General features: G+C 45.3%; 1 long non-coding RNA gene across 1 annotated transcript in view; it reads left to right on the top strand.

Annotated features, from left to right (window-relative positions):
• Positions 1-4,219: 4,219 nt before the first annotated feature.
• Positions 4,220-5,779, top strand: part of LOC116561491 — a 22,713-nt gene continuing 21,153 nt past the window's right edge. Inside the window, exon 1 of the long non-coding RNA XR_004273453.1 lies at positions 4,220-4,423. This is a non-coding gene — a long non-coding RNA (uncharacterized LOC116561491). The remainder of the gene's footprint in view (positions 4,424-5,779) is intronic.

Genomic DNA, 5,779 nt, shown 5'->3' with positions numbered 1-5,779 from the left:
CCTGAGCAACAGAGTAAGACCCTGTCTCCAAAAAATTAAAAAAAATAAAAAGATCGTTCTTGTCTTTAGACATCAGCATAGCAAAAGTCAGGGATAGTATTATTTAGTGAATCCTGGTTCACTGCAAATTTTTAAGGGTTTGTTATTATTATTATTATTATTATTTTGAAATGGAGTCCTGCTGTGTCACCCAGGCTGGAGTGCCATGATGGGATCTCAGCTCACTGTAACCTCCACCTCCTGGGTTCAAGTAATTCTCCTGCCTCAGCCTCCCGAGTAGCTGGGATTATAGGCACCCACCACCACGCCTGACTAATTTTTGTATTTTTAGTAGAGACAGGGCTCCACCATGTTGGCCAGGCTGGTCTCAAAGTCCTGACTTCAGGTGATCCACCTGCCTTGGCTTCGCGAAGTACTGTGATTATAGGTGTGAGCCACCGTGCCTGGCTAGGGTTTATTATTTTTAAGACCAGAACCAGTCAGGATGACTCTCTTCTTTTAAGTCTTTCTTAAGAGTGTGAAGTGGTTTTATTTTGTTTCTAACTATAGTATGTGATGTGCTCAATCATATTGGAAGCAGAACAAAGCTGAGTTTTGCTTCTGTAGGAGATTAGCAATGGCCTGGGCCATTGGGGCTCCTATGAGTCTGTGTCATCACTCAGGTGTCGAGGCCTTATTAGGTCACACAGCAGACTGGTCCATAATTTCTAACCTTTCATTTGGGCTCCAAATGAAATACTGATGAGGAGTCCTTGCAGTACTTAGAGAAGGTAGAGCTGAAACTCAAGGGAAATCCTACTCAAATGGTTACAGAAAGGTACTGTTTAGCTCAAAGATCACTTTCTTAAGGATTTAGCAGTAGTCCAAGTTAAAAACCTCAGGCTTCATCTGCTGGCAAATAATACATAAGGTATTTCTAGGCTTCTCCAGAAAGAAAGAGTCAAAATCTGCAGGAAATCACTAGCTGCTGCAATATCAATCAAATTAAAACTCCACAATTGGCAATAGATTGGGAATTTACACATGGGCTCTATAGAATAGCTGGACTTTGAAGCCCCGATCTTCCTTTTGGGATCTTTTTCTATTGCTATCGCTGCCAGCACGTTTTTCATAAACTGTATTACTTTTTTGTAGTGTGGGGCGAGGGGAAGGAGTGGGAGAGGATCTCACTCTGTTGCCCGGGCTGGAGTGCAATGCTGCAATCATAGCTCACTGCAGCCTCGACCTCCCTGGGCTCAGGTGATCCTTTCACCTCAGACTCCCTAGTAGCTGGAACTGCAGGTGTGCGCCACCTGTAGTTAATTTATGTATTTTTTGTAGAGATGAGTTTTTGCCATGTTGTCCAGGCTAGTCTCAAACTCCTGACCTCAGGTGATCCACTCACCTGGGCCTCCCAAAGTGCTGGGATTACAGGCGTGACCCACCAAGCCCATCCATTATCACCTTTTATGAACACAAGAACACAAGTCCCCACCTTAATTTCTGGCAGCATAGTTGAGACCTTGCTGGGTGTCCAGACTGTAGTATGCATAAGAATAACCTGCACTGTGTGTTTAAAATGCAAATTCCTGGCTGGGCATGGTGGCTCACGCCTGTAATCCCAGCATTTTGGGAGGCCGAGGCAGCTGAATCACTGCAGGTCAGGAGTTCAAGACCAGCCTGACCAACATGGTGAAACCCCACCTCTACTAAAGATACAAAAAATTAGCCAGGTGTGGTGGTGTGTGCCTGCAATCCCAGCTACTCATGTGGCTGAGGCAGGAGAATCGCTTGAACCTGAGAGGTTGAGATTGCAGTGACCCAAGATCCGCCATTGCACTCCAGCCTAGTGACCGGGCGAGATTTCATCTCAAAAAAAAAAAAAAAAAAAAAAGTAAATTCCTTGGTTCCACACCCAGATATTAATGTTTTGAATTAGTCAAATATAAGACTGAGAATGGATATGTTTAACTATTTCCGTGTGATTCTAGCGGAAACAGTTCAAACACCACATTTTGAGTAACATTGACCTAAATAGGACAGAATATAGAAAAGAATATATTGAAGCCAATCTGAAAAGGCTACATACTGAATGATGTCAAGTATATGACAGTTCTGGAAAAGGCAAAACTATAGAGACAGGAAAATGATCAGTGGTTGCCAAGGGCTGTGCAGAGGGAAGGTTGAACGGGCTAAAGCACAGAGGATTTTTAGGGCAGTGAAATTATTCTGTCTGATACCATAGTGGTGAATACATGTCACTACACATTTGTCCAAACCCACAGAATGTGCAACACGAAGAGTGAACCCTTATGTAAACTACGGACTTTCGTGGTCATTATGTGTCTGCATAGATTCCCTAATTGTGACACATGCACTGCTCCGGTGGGCAATGTTGAAAACTGGGGAGCTGGCATGTGTAGGGGCAGGGGGTAATGAGAACTCTCTGTACCTTCCTTTCCATTTTGCTGTGAACCTAAAACTGCTCTAAAAACAGCCTCTCTCTCTCTTTTTTTTTCCTCTCTGTTGCTCAGGCTGGAGTGCGCAGCGGTGCGATCTTGTCTCACTGCAACCTCCACCTCCCAAGTCTCTTGCCAGTCTCCTGCCTCAGCCTACTGAGTAGCTGGGATTACAGGCGCACGCCACCATGCCCAGCTAGTTTTTGTACTTTCAGTAGAGATGGGTTTTTACCCTGTTGGCCAGGCTAGTTTCGAACTCCTAAACTCAAGTGATCTGCCCATCTAGGTCTCCCAAAGTGTTAGGCATGAGCCACGGCGACCAGCCCATAATCTATTTTTGAAAAGAAAATATATAGATGGTCTGATTTACAACACAGATCTGACTCGTTTGCATGTTGTAGTCCTTGTTGCTGGATGGGCAGAGATCACCTTCCCTAACAGTGAGTAGTGCCCTCAAATGTCTCCACTTTCTTTCAAATATAGTTCCAAGACAGAGCCCAGAAAGAAACAGAAGTTCTCCCTATGGATTAAATTTCCATTTCTTATCTAAGTTTCACTTTCTTAAAAGAGAAATAATCTGTTCTCTAGAACTGTATATAACTCATCCTCCCCTTGCAAGGCAATTGGCCCTTTCTAGAGTTAGAATGCAGCATCCCCACACAAGATACACAGCTCATATAGCATATAGGTCATTTAGCCATCCACAACCACTATGAATTATGAAAATTAAGGGTACTTTATAATTGTCACATTCCCCCAAATCTGTATTTTTCAGTTCTAAATGTCCGTATTAATAGTCAATCTAAGGCCGGGCACAGTGGCTCATGTCTGTTATCTCAGAACTTTGGGAGGCTGAGGTGGGCAGATCACTTGAGGTCAGGAGTTCGAAACCATCCTGGCCAACACTGTGAGACCCCGTCTCTACTAAAAATACAAAAATTAGCTGGGCATGGTGGCATGCACCTGTAATCCCAGCTACTCGGGAGGCTGAGGCAGGAGAATCACTTGAACCCAGGAAGTGAAGGTTGCAGTGAGCCAAGATTGCACCACTGCACTCCAGTCTGGGTGACAGAGCAAAACTCTTGTTTAAAAAAAAAAAAAAAAAGACAAAAAACAGAACAAAACGAAACCCACGCAGTTAATTCAAGCTGACCTTTGCCAAGCCTAGGTCAGTTCCTCCTCACATACAATAGTCTAGCTTGATGTGAATCTGACTCCTATAATTGCCCCCTGCTGTCCTGTGGGACATAACTCCTGATACTTCTGAGATGTGATCTAGACAATGAATACTTCTCCAAAGGAAACAATAAATTTGCAGAGAGATAAAACTGCCTAAATCATGCTGAATATGTGGCACAAAGAGAACCAAGCCCTCCCCATTCCCAATCATATATATAGGAAGTGCAGACTTTTTCGACAGATAGCAGGAACAAAATATGCACAAAACATAAAAACACTCTGTTTTTGTGGTTTTGTACTTCAGTTTTGTACTCGATGTTTCCTGCTTCTGCAGCTGTTGGGTGTATCCCTCCTCTTGTTCCGGTGATGTAAATTAAAAAAAAAAAGCGTCTCAAAAAAGAATAAAGAAGTACACACACAAACTTACAACATCCCACTGAACATTTCAGATTCTTAGATCCCCGTTATGTCAACCCTTTTCGTTTTAGAGAACGCTTTTGCCTTATATGTGCAAAACCAAATCTGTCCAACCTTGCTGCTTTTGTGGAACAAAGGAAGTATACGCTAGTGTACTGTCTCCAGCTTTGCCAGTCTAAGGGAAAAGCTGCTTGTAACTCAAAGCCAAATCCTCAAGGTGTTCTAGCTCAGAGCCAGCCACAACAGGAAGGGGAAGTACACAATATCTTAAACTTCATATAAATTTTGCTGTTCTCTCCTTATGTCCCTACATCTCTCACACATCATTGAATCTTCTCACGGGGTAGAGCCTCCGTGGAAATGCAGGAACCAGCTTCTGGATATCTGAGGTAGGGGTCCCCTTAGATTCTTCCACAGTGGCCGAGCAGCCTCCTACCTCCATACAAGTCAAAGTCCCCATTTTCCTCTGCTCTGGTTGAAATTTTCACGAAGTGCTCCTCTGGAACTACAGACCTGCTGAGCCTTTCCCATGGCCTTCTATGCAGCCAAGTTACTTTCCCCAAACAGGACTCTTAAATTCTAATCAGGGCTTGAGAAACTTGGCCAGCAGCCAGGCTGTGATAAACAATGTTTTCAACAGGACACAGAAAGGCCAACAGAACATTTCTAACCAAACATAATTAAAGCTATAATGTAGTTGGAAAAAAAAAAAAAAGACTAACCATTCCTTCTTAGAAAACACTGAACAAAGGCCAAACCCTATTTTAAAAAAGCCCCTCCCTGGCTGGGTGCGATGGCTCAGGCCTGTAATCCCAGTACTTTGGGAGGCCGAGGGGGGCGGATCGTGAGGTCAGAAGATTGAGACCAGTCTGGCCAACATGGTGGAACTTGTCACTACTAAAAATACAAAAATTAGCTGGGCATGGTGGCAGGCACCTGTAATCCCAGCCACTCAGGAGGCTGAGGCAGGAGAATTGCTTGAACCTGGAAGGCAGAGGTTGCAGTGAGCTGAGATGGTGCCACTGCACTCCAGCCTGGGCGACAGAGTGACTCTGTCTTGGGTGGGGGGCGGGGAAGCCCCCCTGCTCCATGTTTCTGAGATATCCCATGACCAGTTCCTCCTCACTACAGCAAGTACAATAATGAGACTATTTTCTGTAGGTAAGGCCTGTGGTCTTTTCTTTGGTTGGTGAGCTTTAACTGGCTTTTATTAGCTCTGGGTGGCATTTTCAATTCTCAGAGTGGCTGTCCCATAGAATTGAAGTCTCCTAACCCTCCCTTCCCCTAAAAGCCACATTTTCCCACCTGCTTGATGGAACTCCCCAAGTTCCTTTTCTTTGCCCCAGGATAGAGGTTGTCTTAAGGAAAATACCCAGATAATGCTGTTCTTGGCTCCCAGTTACCCAGTTACCACTTTCTCTTCTCTCACAGATTGAGAACATCCACCATAGGGTGACTTTTTTGTCTGTCCTGCTCATCACCCTCCAACAGGGGTTTTTGTGGGAAGTGCCAGCCTTTCCCAGCCCTTCCTAGCCCTTCCCAGCCTTTCCCAGCCCTCCACAGCCCTCCCCAGCCCTTCCCAGCCCTTCCCAGCCCTTCCCAGTCCTCCACAGCCCTACACAGCCTTTCCCAGCCCTCCACAGCCCTCCACAGCCCTTCCCAGCCCTCCACAGCCCTTCCCAGCCCTCCACAGCCCTTCCCAGCCCTCCACAGCCCTCCACAGCCTTTCCCAGCCCTCCACAGCC

The sequence above is a fragment of the Sapajus apella genome, unplaced genomic scaffold (genome assembly GCF_009761245.1).
Source record: "Sapajus apella isolate SASKATOON/1434 unplaced genomic scaffold, GSC_monkey_1.0 scaffold29, whole genome shotgun sequence".
Classification (NCBI taxonomy): domain Eukaryota; kingdom Metazoa; phylum Chordata; class Mammalia; order Primates; family Cebidae; genus Sapajus; species Sapajus apella.
The sequence above is the reverse complement of the archived record's forward strand: the minus strand, read 5'-3'. Positions and strand labels throughout refer to the sequence as shown.